This window comes from Lissotriton helveticus, chromosome 7 (genome assembly GCF_964261635.1).
Source record: "Lissotriton helveticus chromosome 7, aLisHel1.1, whole genome shotgun sequence".
In the NCBI taxonomy this organism is placed as follows: domain Eukaryota; kingdom Metazoa; phylum Chordata; class Amphibia; order Caudata; family Salamandridae; genus Lissotriton; species Lissotriton helveticus.
In genome coordinates, this window is record NC_136068.1 from 474,081,418 (window position 1) to 474,098,858 (window position 17,441).

Here is a 17,441-nt window from a genome sequence, read left to right on the forward strand (position 1 = left end):
CAGCGTCAAGACTGATTTGCATATGGCTGGTTTCAAACCGAAATGTCATGGTGAGCAAAAAAACGATGGATTTAGGCACAGATATCTGTACTGGGGTGAGTGTATGAAATTGTTCTGCATTCTATCCATCAATTGTTGTTTTTGCATTTGTTTTTTTGTTACTGGCAGGCTATTTTGCAGAGGACCTGCAATATCGCCCCGGTAGCAAAAGCAGTAGTGCATCACACTTGCACCCCCACCCTCTCCACCTTTTCCAGGGGGTGGGGCATGCGGGGTCACTGGTCCTACAAAATTGTCAGGGCTGCTTTGGTTTCCAAATCCGGCCCTGATCCAGAGTCTGTGTTTAATTTGTTGGAGAATAAGTGCCAGTGCTCAGAGCTCTGCTCAGAAGACCGCGGCCGCCATCGATAGGTAGTCATGAATCCACCTCTGGCCTCTTCAATCCTCTGCTAGACACTACCTGCCCCTTTATCTGACACTTGCCAGTTCCTGCTTTCTCACGTTTTTTCATCATTCTCTTTCACCTTCTCCTTCTTTCCCCTTTGTGCATTTTCCCTCTTTAGCTCTCTGGAAATGTCTCAAGAGGGGAAAAAAGCACCGGCCCCCACCAGCTGTAAGAAAGCAATATCCAGAGTAGACACAGTACAATTGTAGACCTTGGAGCACCTTCCTAGCGAACAGTACAGACCTGCTTGTTGTACATTGCAAAATGTATATGCTAACTTGAATAAACTCTTGCACGTGAACAAAAAAGAATCCTGCCCAGTGCCCTCCTAACTGCATTCACGCTTCAGCCCCCTGCCTCAATGCAAACCGGAATCCTATCGATAAGAGCGCTTCTTACAACGCACTGATCATGCGCGTCTCACGCGCTCAGACTCCATCCAAGGATCAACTGGCTTCTGCTCCAGCCCTGCGCGTGCATGCATCACATGTCCAGCCGGCCGCAAATTCCACATGCACATTCACCAGCAAACTGAACAACTGTCTATCTGCAATGTTTGACCCGATAACTAGTACGTCACGGCCTGATAAAGAATGCGCCATCTATAAATTATTTCAGTGTTTATCTGATAACGCCTCTCGTTTTACTAGTACGTGCGCTTGCAGCATCGAAAGAGATGCTCTGACAGATCTTTGTATTTTCTGCTTTAAGCACTGTGTAAGTGAGTGCAAGCGTGCACAGGAAGTGGTTGCCTCCTCCACCCTGATCTTACTGTGACAGAAGTCCACGCTGCTAATCTCTCGACTTGATGGGTGTGGAGATATTTCACAGACCTGATGTTATAAACGCAGATAGAAGTTAATAATAACTGGTGTAGAGTTTAGTGAGAAAAAAAGGAAAAGTGAGTTCAACGAGGGGCTCTGTGTGCCAGACCTCAAGCAAGGCGGCACTGGAATAGAAAATAGACCTAGGCACCAAATTAAACAAGCATTTGCAATGCAATAGGTCTCGCATTCGGAAAGTTTGAGCTATTGGTATTGTAAATGACACATTTTTTAGTATGTGTTGGTTTAGAAACTAGCAAAGTGAATAGTTTAGTCATTTAGTTTGGCAATAGTTTAACATTTTGTAAATGTGACACCTATCGCATTTGTAATGCAATAACTGATGCATAATAAGCTTGTCATACTGTTTTTTTCAATGTGGGTTGTTGGCACAGTTGCTGTGCAGGCAGTTGTCGTGAACAAGATGGAAAGGGAAATAAAGGAGGGCATGTAGAGATAGTGGCCAGGGAGAGTAGAATTAGAAGGTGTGCTGTTTTATTAGGCGAGTTGGTGCTAGCGTGCATTTGGTGTTGATGGCTGAAGGACATGAAAGGGGGCAGGCGGTGATGCGAAGCAGCTATAAAAGTTTGCGTTAGGCTTGCTAGACATGCAAGAAGAGAGTATTGCTGGAGTTTGCTAGAGAGGGTCATGCTGAGCGATATGATAAAAGACCGATGTTTTGGGAAGTCTTAGCTGCTTGGTGAATGCTACGGATATGGGGCTGTTGCTGAGGAGCGCATGATGCTGTAAAAGTAGAGAAGGTGTTCATGCTTGTAGCTAGAAGTGTATGTTTCAGATGGGGTGTTGTAGAGGTGACAAAAGCGTTTAATGCACTACAGAAGAAAGTTATGAGCAAGGTGTCCTGGAGTGCGAGGGGCAATGAAAAGAAAGGATGACGGGGGAGGGAGGGGGGAGGCGTTGTTGAAGATGACGTAGCGGTAGAACAAAGTTGCTGTAAGCTGGAGGTGTACTTTATGGCAAAAGTGCAGTAGCAAGGAAGCACGAGAGACATATGTTTGTGTTGTTGTATATGCTGTTTTGTTAAGTAATGGGAGGAAGGGTGTGATTTTACTTTTGAAGTATTGTTACTGATGAAATGCTGATTAAGATTTGGACTGTGCAGTTACTTTTGGGAAAGAAGACACTTTACGGGCTAGTTTGTGTCATGCATACTTTTGCAATGTTAACAGATACATACAGGTACTGCAGAGTTGTTATGGGACGCGTGAGAACGTTTCTTTGAGCACACGGTAAAGATGGTGAAAAGTGCATTCATTACGTAGTTAATAATTAATAGTGTGAGTATTCAGAGTGAACAATAGCAGACGTTGTAATGCAAACGCAAAGCTTTTGTGGCAAGAATAGCAGTGCTGTTTGAGAGGCAAGAGACTATGTGCTGTACACGGGCAAAGACATTGCAAAGCTGCATGACGGAGCTGACTTTACGAGTTTGTCTGGATGCAAGTTGGGGGGGTGAGCTGTTAATTAAGTGTCTTAGATGTTTTGTATAAAGTGTAAGATTATTACTAGATAGTGGTGTGCGTACGGACGGGGCAGAGTTGGTATGGCGGTAATAACAGCAGAAGGAGGTGGACAAGCACTAGGCTGTTAAGTGCGAAGTCTAAGATAGGTAGGCACGTGGAAGGAGTTGACTGTAGAGAGTGGAACTTGTGAAAAGAACTCCTGCCCCTACGCTGCACAGAACTAAAACCACCTTTGCCCATGCGTCACCTCCACCGTCGTCATCGTGTGTCAGCAAAAGCAGCAAACTAAAGGCGTCTGCAGCTTATCTATGTTCTGCAAAACACATTTGCAAAAGTCAATGTAAACATCGCAAATAAATGCTTAAATGCGGGTTTACAAAGTCATCGTGGGAAAATTAGGCAAGGGACTCCTATTGTATTTGAATGACATTAACATGAAGCTTAACACAAGGCAGTATGTGACAAAGTGCATCTGAAGCTGATTGGGGTGAGGCTTACTGCTCACTGTTACCTGGCAGCGTAGACTGCCTCTGTGCTCACACAAAGCGATACACGAGCGCAGGCGGCCCCGCGGCCCTTGTCCTTCTTCTACTTCCATGGCCCTGGTCTGCTCGCTGTTCTCAGCCTCGGGTCGTGCGCAGCTGATATTAGACCTGGGTCCTTGTCCGTACTCTCTTTCTGCGGCGGGCGGGCACGCGCGCGCTCGCTCAGTTCGTAGGAGGGACGCACTGGTCCTTGTTCTCTTACGCATCTGTATAGGAGGCCGAAAGGGGGCACGCGCCGGCAGTCAGACAGACGGACGGACCGAGCGCCATGGAGCCGCCGCTGCTGCTCACCGCCTGCCTCCTGCTGCTCGGCGACCTCTCCGGTGACTGCAAGGAAAGAGGGGGGGACATCTCACCCTTGGGGGGTGGAGGCGGCGGGGGGGTGTCTGTATGTGTGCGTGTGTGTGCGCTCGTGTGTCTCTGTGTGTGCTAGTGTGTGTGTCTCTCTGTGTGTGCGCGCAAGACGTGTTGACGCCAGCCCCTTTGAAGAAAAAAAAAAGCGAAACTGACGATGTAGCGCGCGCACCGCCATGCACGTTACAAGCAGCCAAGACGCAAAAGCGCGCCCACGAGGTCAAATCTCCGGCAGGAGAAGCGCGTGACAGTCTGCTGTCCACATTCCCCCAAAAGTGATAACATAAGTTGTCTCGCCCTAGACAGCAAAAGCTTCGCTTTTGATTTCGTCTAGGCGAGACCTAAAAAGTGGACACCATTACTGTATTAAGAAGCTGAAAAAGGGTCCTATCTTTGCAAGCAGGGGGAGTTGTAAAAGTAAGCCGTAAAAGTGTATTGCAGCTCATTCAGTGAGATTCTGGTGGGGGGGTGGGGGGGGGGCGTAGGGAGTGAATCTCCATTTTCCTAACAAAAAAAAGGAGTGAGCTTTGGGGTGGAGGGGTATGATGACCAAGGTTTGGGATGGACTTTTTCCATGAGAACAAGGGGCAGTACTGATTTGCAATAGGGGGGGGCTCTCTCTAGAGTGGCATAGTGGATGAAAAATGATGGATTGGAATGCGACTCCAAGCGATTGCCACTGGTTTGACTATTTTCAAGCATTAATCTGATGCCCTTTTGAGTGTTTGATTGCTAATAGTATGCCTGGATATTTGAGACTGGGGCAGGTTTCCAAACGTACTAGTGCCGTTGATTGTGAATTCCATAAAGTAGTACATTTGCACACTTCTGTGGGTGCAGAGTTACAAATTGTTTGGTAAACTGATCACCATATATTTAAGATACTGATCCAAAAAATGACCAAGTTAAAACCTCTTAGAAAAATGAAAACTAAGAGAAAAGCTGATACATACACAGCAGACCCAACTCAGGGCCTCCAGACTCAACTACCAACCAAGAATACATTTGAGAGGTGTCGGCCCAAAACACGCTGCTGAAGCTATTCCCCCCGACCGTCCCACCTTGACATGGTAGTTCTATCTGGTAACTCATGACTACGGTCACGCACTACACAACAGCCTGTAGTCTCTGCCCCAGTGATCACATTTTTCCCCAGATACAATTTTTTATTTCAAATCTTTTTATTAACTTTTTGGGTACATCAGGAGAATTGACTGGCCCAACCCCTTATGTGAGGCGGGTTCCAGCACGGGTGGTATGCTATAGGCAGTCACACCGAAGCAAACAGTATAATCAAAAGAGAAAGAACTGTGAGGATTTCTCTAGTACAAACTTCCAACCTTTCCCCTAAGGACCACATCCACTTAGCCCTCTGCTAACACCAGCTGCAGTGGGCGACTCCGCCCTATAGAGTCCACTCTGAAGCATTAAGCAACCACGTCCCATTCCAAGGTCGGTCTGTTAACAGTGTGTCACAGTTCAGTCTGTACATGGGCTGGGTCATTGAAAAGTCAATGAGTGATCCCACCCAAGGTCTCAGTGAAAGAGTCCCAGTGCTCTCCAGTGCAGTGCCAGAGTTGTGTTTGTGAGTCCACTGCGTAGGTGGTCATAGAGGGGCTTCCACTTGAGACTGAAAATTATGTGTGTACCATTTATGTTACAAATTAGTTGTTTTATAGCAAGTATAGTCCATAATTCATCATACCACTGAGTCAGTGCTGGGCACTCCGCTCGCTTCCACTTCTGTACTATTGCTAGTTTCACCTCCCCCAAGCGCTGGAGGCTCAGATTCCATTCATCGGTCATCATTACCCTGCAGTTTGGTGGCTGAAGCCTCAGGAGCATCACCTCAGGCATATGAGGCAACGGATAAGATAGTAGACTGTGGAAAAGCCGCAACAACCTCCCCCAGAATGGTCACATGACTGGCAATCCCACCATATATGCAGCTCCTCACCAAGGGCTCCTCAGTCTCTCCAGCAACATGGGGGGGGCATTAAAATACCTGCGGTTAAGCCTGTGGGTGCATAATACCAACCATACCAAACTTTATAGTGTATCTCTGATAAGCGTGGCTCAAAACCACCTGAGCAAACTTACCTCACTCAGATATCATTCCCATAAAGTAAGCCAGCCAGAAAGTGGAGAAGAATTAGAAAACATTTATTAGGCCTAGAGAGGCCCCGTCAGGACTTCACTCCAAGGAGTGAACCGAGAGGACTGCCGGTTCTCAAGACAACAATACATTATAACACGTTACAGCAACATTAGTCACGCCCCTAATGGAAAAGTACAGGACTGGAAAAATGGTGAACAATGAGCGCACACATGAAGCCGCTGCACCTGCGGGAGGATGGCTCTGTTTATCACCCCCAAGGCCACGGAGCCGAGACTCCGCTCCTCCCGGGCATGGGAACATTACTGATAGAAAAGAAACACATTTTCGTTGTTAGTTTTCTGCAAATGCTAACTCAAGACGAGAAACTCTGAGACCAGTGATTTTCCGCTCATAAGGGAGGGGGCATTGCAGTCAGGTCGCGGAGAAATGTTCCCAAGATGGCGGCACAGGAGCTAAGCTAAGAAATTGCTAACTGGAACACGAAAATAACCAATTAGTCCTAAATACATATGCAACACATCTTTCGGTTAGACACACTATGCTAACTTATACGTCATCATGTTATGTGAATTGAGGGGCGGGAAATGCAAAACCTATCAATCTCCCTCTCTAAGATGGATGCCGAAGAGGAGTTGATGTCTTTAGGGAGCCTTTAACAGTACTTATGTGTGTCCTGCAAGTTGAGGAGCCGGTTCCCCTCCCTATTATGGCGCCAGGTCTGGCGGGTCTCAGCTTGGAGCAGTAATTTGAAGAGAGCATTTTGAACACCACCCGCTCTCCAATTGCCGAAGGTCTGGCCCTCCACAGCTGGCATAAATGTAGGATTATAATGGATCATTGTGTAGGGAGATGTGAAGAAAGCTAGGCCCGCATGTTCTATATAACTGTCCCACACGCGGAAGGTGGTGGAGACAGGGTTGCTGATGTAAGTGTTAGGGGGTCTGCATCATTTGTCCAACCATACTAAGTTCCGTAGGGCCTGGCGTGTGATCACGTGATCCATCCTACACCAATTATTATCTGATGCCAGTGTGGACCAGCTCACAACCACCCACAGCTGCTCCGTTGTGTGATACTGAGGAATGCTGGGCATCTCCAGGCACCTCCTATCTCCTGTAGTACGGTCAGAAGCATCTGGGAGAACCTATGCTTCTTACCCCTCTACACAAAGGACAACAATCATCACTGATTATTCCTAAAATAAGCTGGATACAGCCATATCGGGAATACCTTAAATAGGTAAAGAAGGCATAGAAGAACATTCTTTTAAGTTGGAATAATGCAGCCCAGCTATGAAAGTATCGGTGTGCTCCAAGCATGGAGGTCTTTCATAATATTGGTCACCAGTCGGAGGTATTTAGCCTGAAAGAGTTCACTTATTGAATGCATGAACTTAGTCCCCAAACAAAAGATAGAGGATTTAGCCCATCAAAATGGCTGTTGTGTCGTCAAAATAGCCCGATTTTCCACACTGATCTTAAGGTTGAGGATCTCTATTTGTCAAAATAAATCTTGTAGCCCGAGGCTACCTCAAAGGCTTGTGATAAGGTCACCACCTGAGGTAAGGATATGCTCGGCAAACCCAGGGTGAGAAGGACATTGTCTGCATAAAGTAAGATCTTATGTTCTTGTGACCCAAACTGTGTCCCTGTCACTGCCCGCAACTGTCGGATTAGACATGAAAGAGGCTCTATGAAAAGTGCAAATAACAGGGAAAGCACACCCCTGTCTCGTACCCCTAAAAAGGGAGAAGGAGGATGAAAGGTGGCGTTCAGGATAATCCTGGCCTTGGGACGAGAATAACTTGCAAAGACCATCTTTATAAAGTGGGTACAAGGCCCATCTTGTGGAGTCTCAGGTGCAGAAAAGTCCAATCCACCCTATCAAAGGCCTTCTCTGCATCCAAAGAGAGGAAGAAGGTGGCAATAGCTTTGAGAGATGTCTTCTCTATCTAGTAGGTGGCCACTCTAAGGTCCTCATGTGCCTGGCGATCCTGAATTAATCCACTCTAGTCAGTATAGACCAGATTAGGCAGTACCCTGTTAAGGCGAGTGACCAAGATTTGTAAAAACAATCTGGCATCCACATTGTGCAAGTATATTGGTTGATACAAGGAGGACTGGCGAGGGTCCTTGGTGGATTTTGGGCTAACCGTGACCATTCCTCCCCCATTGTCTGTGTGACCTCTCCTCCTCCATTGTCTGTGTGACCTCTCCTCCTCCATTGTCTGTGTGACCTCTCCCGAGGTTGCACAGTATTTAAAAAGGTCTCCCGGTATTGGGGTGAGTTGGGCCACATATGCCTTGTGAAAAAAGTCAGTGAGGTCATTGTAGCCTGGGGTTTTATTAAGCTTCAGAAATATAATGGCGAGGCATATTTCCTCTGGTATAATGGGGCCTTCCAAAGATTCCCGTTGGGTGCTCGATAGTGTGGGAAGATGGATTTGGTCCAGGAACATCTTCCAGTGGAAGAATGGGAGGGGCTAGCCTTGGTACAACTCTTCATTGAATCAACTGAATTCTTCCACCTTTTCTAAATCCTCCCTTACAGGCTACCCCATATTATCAATGATCTCTTTAACATTGTCTTTTTCCTGTTTTCCCCAAAGGATCTGGGTGACCTCGGTGCCTACTTTGTCTCCAAACACATATGCCCATTTGCGACAGTGAAGGAGTGAGAGTTTGACCTTATTCATATGATACATTTGAAGCTGGCCTCACGCAGCTACAAGGGCACATGTGGAGCACCTCAAACGGCGTGTGGTCCATTCTGTTTCTAATCCCTGTACTTTGCTTTCCAATTGCTGGATCTCCAGTTTACGGACCCTAGCTCGTCCAGCCCCAGCCGCAATAAAGTGGCCGCTGAGAGGCACATCAAAGGCATTCCAGACACCAGGAATCAGTGCCTCTCCCCCTTCGCTTAGCTCAAAATATTCATCAATCTGCTTTACATGTCCTCACAGACAACTGGATCTCTCAGCAGGGAGGAATAAAGCCACCAATAACCCCAATGCCTATGCAGTCCTAGGTCAAACTTAGCCTTGATCAGGGAATGGTCAGAGGCAGTTATTGGACCAATCTCTGCTTCTTTTAACAGACAGACATGGGGTTGCTCACTAGAATATAATTGATGCAGGAGTGTGTGCCTTGTATATGGGAGTAGATTGCATAAATGTTGTCTAGCTCATAAAATTCACGCCAAGCATCCCGTAACCCCAAGTCTCTCAGTATTTTCTTCACTTGCTTAGAAAAGTCCCCCATGATCATTCCCCCACTTCCCTCTCTGTCCCTGGTCAGGTCCCAGACCTCATATAGGGGCCGATTAGGATGGCGGACAGACCTGCGTCCGTCCGCCACCCCAGAGTAGGAGGGACCGTCCACAGGGGCAGCGGCGGTCCCTCCGTGCAAATTAGGATGTGACCGCCACCCTGGCGGTCACATCCTGTATTTTTAAAAATGAAAGCAGTGCATTTGCATGCACAAAGCGGCAGGCACCGCGCGGTGCCTGCCGCTTCGTGCACGCAAAGGTAGGGTGTACCATAGGTACCCCCCATGTGCACCCCCCACCCACCCTTCACCCCTGGGGGCCCGCAACGGGCCCCCAAAGAAAAGACCGTATGCCTTTCCACGGCGGAAATGCCGCTGTGGAGAGGCTTAGGACCACCAACATCCTAATATGCCTGGCGGTGTCTGATAGACACCGCCAGCCATGTTAGAGCTTTTCCGCCGTAGTCAGAAGGCGACCGTGGCGGAAAAGCTGCAGACGGTCTTCCTGACCCACCAGCCATCCTAATCTGGGTCTTTGAAGGCTCCGCAGCGTTTTTTCCGCCGGCCTGGAGGATGCGGAAAAAACGCAATCCTAATCGGCCACTAAGTTAGGAGAGAATGATATCTCCTTTCGCTACTTCCACCAAGTCGTCTAGGAAGCTTAAGAGAAAGCCATCTTGGAATGCCTTACGCACAAATGGCCGCGACAATTGTGATAAACTGTCCATTTAGTGTTTCTACCAGTATCATATAATCTTTATTCGATTTTAAAACTAAAATCATAAAAGACAAGTCAGTTAACCCCTTCAGTGCTGCGAACGTCCAACGGTCGTGACGAGCACTACCTCCCCAGTGCTGCGTGCGACCGCTGGACGTCCAGTTCAGCACTGGATAATGGACAGCGCAGCACTGGGGAGGTTTGTTTACGAAGCTCCTAAGGTGTTAAAAACAAAAATGGATAACTACATGATCACACTTGCTTAAAAACCCCTGAGAGATAACATACAAGAGAGAAACAAACTGTGGGTGAGTTTAAAAACTGTAAATACAGTAGAGGCGGCCTAACTTGAATAAAATTCATAGTTTTTTAAACTGGTCACAAAAGCTTATATCGTAGGGTAATATATCTCTACCAGTATGATATAGCTGCCATGTCTGTCAGGCTTCATGTCTTTATTTAGGAAGAGGTGTGGCGCCGCGGCCAGGGCAACTGACGCTGGAATCTGGGGACCACGGTTCGATCCCCGGCTCCGGCGGCAGGTTAGCCCAGCACCATGTGACTCTGGGCAATAGCTCGCTTAATCTTCCCGACGGCCCCCAGCGCCTAGAGACCCTTGTGGGTGATTGTGCGCTTTACAAATGTGGACTTTACTTTACTTTATTTATTTATTTGAAGAGGTTTTTATAGCGCTGGATAGACCCGGAGGTATCGGAGCGCTTTACATAAGAAAAGTTGCACAAAGTGACATCAGTTACCATAGCATAAAACGAAAAACATATACGAGTTACCTGGAGCATGAGGGAGGGTGGGGGCGAGGGTTCGAGACAGGGGTGTAGGAAAAACCAAACAAGGCCAGGTAGGGCTGGGAAGGGGAGTCAGCCACAAGGATCATGGAGGGACGCGGTAAAACAATGTCCAATGTCCGGCTTGGTATGTGACGGCTAAGGGGTGAAACCAAAGTAGATCTCCTCTGTAGCTGCCAGAACAGCTCCACCGGGCATCGGCGATGTTGCTTGGGCACCACGGTCAGTATAACATATAAGGTTTCCGCCGGAGGGCATTGTCATAGTTCCATCAGCCGCACCAGTCCTGGTGTTATTGGGAAACGCCGCCCACCTCAACCTCTAGCTTTCAGGTACTCATCTCTCCTGAGCTGGTCGAAGGTTCTCCACTTTCCTTCAGGATCCCCATTACTGGTTCAGGTACAGCAACGTGCCACCACCGACACAAGAGCATAGACAGCAGCTGCGCTGATAGTCGATGTAGGATAGATCTAGTTCTGTCCCAAGAGGCTGACCTCAATACAGTGTGGAGATAGGGGTGGTGTCATCCCTCATAGGTGCCTCTAATGCCTGAACTCCCTTGACCGCTATTTTAGGGTTAGGCTTTCGCCTGGCTTAGACCCTCAGGCTAGCACATATAACTCTTCAGATGACAAGAGTGACAGGTTACAGTGGATAAGGATGGTAACTCCTCACTGTTTAGTGTTGGCTGAGGAATAATACGTCATAGGAAAGCCGGGATATTTGAGTTTCCCCTGGTCTTTGTACATAAGATGAGTTTTCTGAAGACAGATAATGTCTGGATTAGTATCACAGAGGCATCTCCAGATCACACCCGTTTATTAGGAGAGTTGAGCCTCTTTGCATTAAGTGTGACTAACTGAAATGGCACCATGTTCGTACAGACAGCATTGGTATGTGGTGTGAGTAGTAGAAGCATTATTGATCATGGACCTCAACTGTTTCCTCCCCCTCTCCCTTTCCCAAAACAGAAAACCAACCCATAACAAAAATAAGAACATAACTTCTGAACAATAATGGAGATAGCTCTGTGCCACCCCAGAAACGATATCCGGGGATTACAGCCACCTCGGTGGTGATGCAGGTAGGGGCAAGTAGACTGTCATCCTCAAAGACTATTTGCCCCAAAGGATGAACCAAGGTCTCTCTCTCGCTCCCCACAGGCAATGCTGATGTCCAAGACAGCCCTAGTTCAGACCCGTTGCAACCATATCATGTCCAGGGACTGGAGGTTGTTCATCTGCTGCCACCTTGTTGTCTCATGGTTCACCACATCATGCATGCAAGCCAAAGGGAGAAAATCAGGGCATACGATCATCAAACCCACCACCAGGTGCAGAGGCCAAGATGGTCCCCAATCCAAACGCAGTTCTTGATCCCCTGGGCCATGACTGTCTCAAGCCATGAGTCTCTCATAGAATCTGATTTAGGGATCTGCCTGATCACTATCCAGCGGATGTTCTCCTCTACAATCATGGGACCATCGCTGGTGCCACGGTGCCAGAGTGCATTCTGTGTCGCGCATCTCTGGACTCCTGGAGTTTTTTTCACCTTTGAGCATCCTCTAACTGAATGCCCAGTAGGGCTGCAGCTCTGTGGAACTCCGTGACAGTATGATGCTTGACATTAATCTCAAAAGAGAAGCCAAAAGGGTATGTCCGCCTATAGTGGACTCCAAGTTCGTGAGTAATAGGGTATGCTGTTTTGTGAGCTGGGAGACATCTTTATAAATTGTGCATATATAGTCCTGGAATGTCACCTCTCTCATTTTCCTGGCCTGCAGCAAGACCGCCTCTTTCTCTGAAAAATAGTGAAATCTGACAAGAACGTCTCGATGTCCCTTCTGGGACTGCTGCTGGGGGGCACAGTGGACCCTGTCGACGCTCACCTCTGGTTTGGCATCCCCCATCAAGGTTGAAATCATGCCCACCATGAAGGCTTTGAGGTTTACATTCAGTATCTCCTCGCTGATACTGCTGAGCCTTAGGTTTCCTCATTTTGAACGGTTCTTCAGGTCCTCCAGTTTATCAATGGCCTCCCACAACCATCCCTCCAGCAGAGATCACCTCTGCACCGTCTCGGAGTGGGCGGTTGGAAATATCTACACCCGTTCCGCCCGCATTCAGCACGTGTTGGCCCACGGAGTCCACATCTGTCCTGAGGTCTGATATCTTCGTGGCAAGATCATCTGGAGGTCTGCCAGGCCCAGAAACATGTCTTACACCAGCTTCTCCCTCAGTTCAGCCTTAAAGCTGCAGAGGCTGTCCAGCTAGTGCGGTTTGGTGAGTGCCATGTTGGGACTATTGCCCGTCAGATCTGCAGCCCACGTCTTGGAGTGGAGCCTCTGCCAATAGGCAAAGAGGTCATGGCAGAATGGGTTCTTCTTCTTGGGGAGCATATTGGTGTTTGTTCCTCTGTCCCGACCACTAAGAGGCTCTGTGCAGCTCCAAACAGTTACCAAGGCTAAAGTACTCCAAGCCATGGTATTCGGTGCACTTTTACTAAAAACACTCAGACGTGGGGTTGAAGGCACCCAAAAAGAGGCAGAAGGCCGGTGAGCTAGCCCAAAACACCCCACCATTCACCACTAGAACAGTATTGGAGGCACTACCACAGACCAGCCTGTTGCTGTGGGTCCCCCCTGTGACAGCTCCTCATGCCCATGCTCTGCCAGTGGCCTGACCCATGCAACCTCTGCCAGCTTAAATACAAACTTTTTACATTTTCCAAAAGAGTTGGAGCATGGCCCAGCAGAACTCTTCAATGTGTTCATCAGACACCTATAAGAGTGATATAACATGGCAGGGAGTGGTTGGCAGTGATTTAAAAAGGCCTGAAGTGGATTAGGGACTCTGCACCCTTGCAATTCACGCTCTGACATTTTATAGTACAACCGTGGGTGTCTGAGCAGCACTTTGAGTAGCAGCACCAATTATGTCACAAGTACTGCACTGCCCATGTCTCACATGATTCTAAGCCTTTCTTTTCAAGCAGGGAAGGTAAGACAGGGAACAGGGAATTGTTCCTGGACTCTTTACTCAACTGCACCTTCACCAGGCAGGAGTGTAGCAAAGATGCCATGGGCCCTGGTGGAAGCAAGGAAAATGGTCCAGTTGGTTGAAGTTGAGATGGTAAACTTCAGTAATTAGGGTTCAATTTGCTCCTTAGGGCTCTGGACATGGTGCCACTGTACCTGCTGTCCTAGTGATAGCCCCATCTCTTTCACCAAGCATAACAGCTCTATCATAGACAGTGCCTAGGCCCCAAGCAGGCAAAGCTCTGGCCAGTGCTTATTGGAAGTGAGATGCAAGTATGCAGTTGTTAGACGTGTGATGCATACATAGCAGTTTTTGGTTTCTTCAGATGGTATTATGTTGTTTAAAATCTGTACATACTCATATATTAAGAAGGATCCCAATTTGTGAGGCGATGCAACTATTGTGGTCATGTGACATCTTAGTAAAGTACTACAATGAGATTTTGTAGTCGATATTATTAAAAGTTTCATTAGACTCCTGTTAAAAGTGAAGCATTTACCCAGACGTAGTTTGAACACTTAGGGGGTCATTAGTATGGTGGGTAGACTTTCCGCCCGCCATACCCCCGGTAATCGGGACCGCCCGCAATGCTTGCGGCGGTCCTGCACACACAATTAGGATGAGTCCGCCACACTGACAGGCACATCGCGCGTTTGTAACATTGCATCGGGCGGTGATGAAAGCACCGCCCGCCGCAATGCCACAAAAGCAAGTTGTGCCTTTCAATGCACAACGTGACAGGCACTGCGCGGTGCCTGCCAAGTTGTACATTGAAATGCAAGTGGGTACCATAGGTACCCCTCATGTGCACCCCCACCCTCCAGAAGCCCAATGGCGAAAACCACCTGCTTTTCCGTGGCGGCAACAAAGGCAAAACCCCGCATATATGCTAATGTGGAGGGCGGTGTCTCCCAGACACCGCCACCATGTTAGTAGCATTTTCCACCCGGTCGACTCTTCGACAGGGCGTAAAACCGGCGGACGGGGTCCCCCCTGCCATGGTAATGTGGCAGGGGAAAAATCATTGCGGGCGGAGGTTTTCAGCGGGCGGATCGCCACCACCATACGGGCGTTAGCGATCCACCCGCTATCCTCATGACCCACTTAGAAGGAAATGAAGGAGACACTGTGTAAGATGAAATAAAAGACTGAGAGTCAATCAGAGCAGGAAAAAAAATAGAAGGTACAATGGTGATTGGGAAGTGGGAGAAAGTGGTGGAAAAATGCATGAAACATGTCAAAGAAGAGAGCAGGCAGAAAGGTAGAGCGTGAGAGGGAAACGGATAAGAGGGGCAGGAAAGGGGTATGTAAAAGAACAAGAGGAGCTAGATATTGGGAGAGAGATTAAATGAACGAATGTGACAGAGAATGGAGGAAAAAGGTGAAGCTTGTATGTCTATAAGGTGAGGAACAAGAGAGCTAGAGTGAGAGAACTGACAGGAAATGAAGTGGAAGTGAATCACAGAAAGAGAAGATGAAAAGAGAGATGCAGCTACAAGATAATAATGGGCTAACGGACAAAAAAGGTAAAGTGCATGAGAGACCAAAAGAAAAGACGCTCTGTGATCTTCAGGTCTACGTTTTGAACACCAGAAATATCAACTAAACCTTCCATCCTTCTGAGTTCTATAATACTATAAAACTGGGTAGACTAATACATTAGAAAGAACACAAGTGCAGTATGACACATAATGTGAAAAGTTATAGTTGCTGACCAAATGTGAAGAAAGGGTATCTATCTATCTATCTATCTATCTATCTATCTATCTATCTATCTATCTATCTATCTATCTATCTATCTATCTATCTATCTATCTATCTATCTATCTATCTATCTATCTATCTATCTATCTATCTATCTATCTATCTATCTATCTATCTATCTATCTATCTATCTATCTATCTATCTATCTATCTATCTATCTATCTATCTATCTATCTATCTATCTCTGTCTGTCTGTCTGTCTATAATTTACCGGTGGGGGTCACCACTGGGTAATTACAGTTAGGAGCACATTTCCATAGCAGATAGATTTTTTGTTTTGCTTATAACGTTGGTGCTGTTTAATGAATCTTAAGGAGTCCTTCCAAACAAGGTCTCTTCCACCTCAGCTTCTTTCTGGAAGGTTTTGGGGGTGGTCTGTTAAGTGGGGGCTGAGAAAAAGGGGGGTCCCAAAACACATTTTTCACATGCAATTTTCTATAGGAAAATTTAACAAATCTTCAACCAAAACGGCTGAACCGATTTACACTAAATTTGGCAGAAATCTACATCTTGGTCCAGAACTCTGCTTGCTGTGATTTAGTGTAATTCTGTTGAGCAGGTTTTGAGAAATTATGGTTCAAAATGTAAAGATGTGGCGGCAGCAAGAGGACTCGGAGATACAATCATCTGTCCTAAATGAGGCCAGAAAAAAAGATATAGGGGGCAGGATATGGATTCCAAGCCCCCTGAGGTCTGTGTGTTTGAATCGCCCCCCCCCCCCCTCCCCGGACCAAGAACCTAACGTTTTTGATTTATTCCACAGATATGTGGCTCCAGAAAAAAACCATGTGGTCCCACTTTTTTCAATCCAACCCTCCGAGGTGGGTCGGAGTGGGACAGGGTGGAGCGGTCAGCTGTTTATTTTTGCTGGGGAGTGGAGAATGTGCTCCTACCCCACCCTTTTGCCTGAGCCTTTTTTAGCCTTAATGAGGCCCAGGAATTCCCATTCCCCAGGTCTGATATACTTAATTGAGGGAGAGGGGACTATATCCCCTTGCTTCAAATGTTACATTTTGAGGAGGGAGCACATGGTTACCCTTCCAGATTTGTGCTGTTGTGGATGCCCCGGTGGGCATCCACTTTGAAAAAATAGCTGGCTGCAACAGGTACCCACTATGGAATGCTTGCTAGGGTGCTGGCAGGAGCCATGGGGGCCTTAACACTTCCCAGTGTCCCCCTACTAAAAAAAATGCCATGCGACCACATACATTTCTGTATGATAAAAACACAGAATTAGAGCTAGGGAAAGGGTGTGATTGCCACAGAGAAAACAAATGTACTTGTGAGATAGAGGATGAAAGAATACTACATAAACAGGGGTGAAAGAGGGCCCCAAAGAGAAAATGTAAACTTAGCCTATAAGACCAAGAGAAGCAGTATAAGCTGGCAACACAATGAGTAAAAGAGACCCACAAGAGCGAACAAGAGATCTGGAGAGTAGGATAGAAAGGGCAATAACCAACCAACAGAGAATCAATGAATTAAATGAGTATTATAAAGAGCACTGATACAAATATGATTTCCTTGCGCAGAGAATCAACATATATCCTGCAGAGAGAAAAAACAGAAGCCAGAGATACTAGATGTGGTGGAGCAAAATAATGCCCCAGAGAGGGTTAATGGTGGTGTTATAAAACATGAAGGTGGGTGAAAGAAAGTCCGAGACATTGACTGAGAGAGAACAGGGGAATGAAGCCTCAGTGTAAGGAGTGAATCAGTGAGAAGGCCCAGAGAGGGAGATATGATAAAAGAGAAACCCAAAAGAAAAATGCTGAACAATTTGGAAACTGGTCTGGTTTTGATGGTGTTCCTGTCTGGACAGAACCTGGCCTGGGCGCTTAGGGAGGGTTGTTCCTATTGGTGCAGGACCATGCCTGATTTTCAAGGGGCTGGTATATGCCTATAGAGGCATGGTGGGCCTAGTATGATGGGACTGTAATATGGCTGGAATAATGGGTGATGCTTAGTTGTCCTTTGAACAGTAATAGGTGGGAAAGGCTGTGGTGCTCTTCAGGAAGTTTTTTTCTGATGGCTAGTTTCAAGCATTAGACTGATCACCCATTTGTCAAGAATTTAT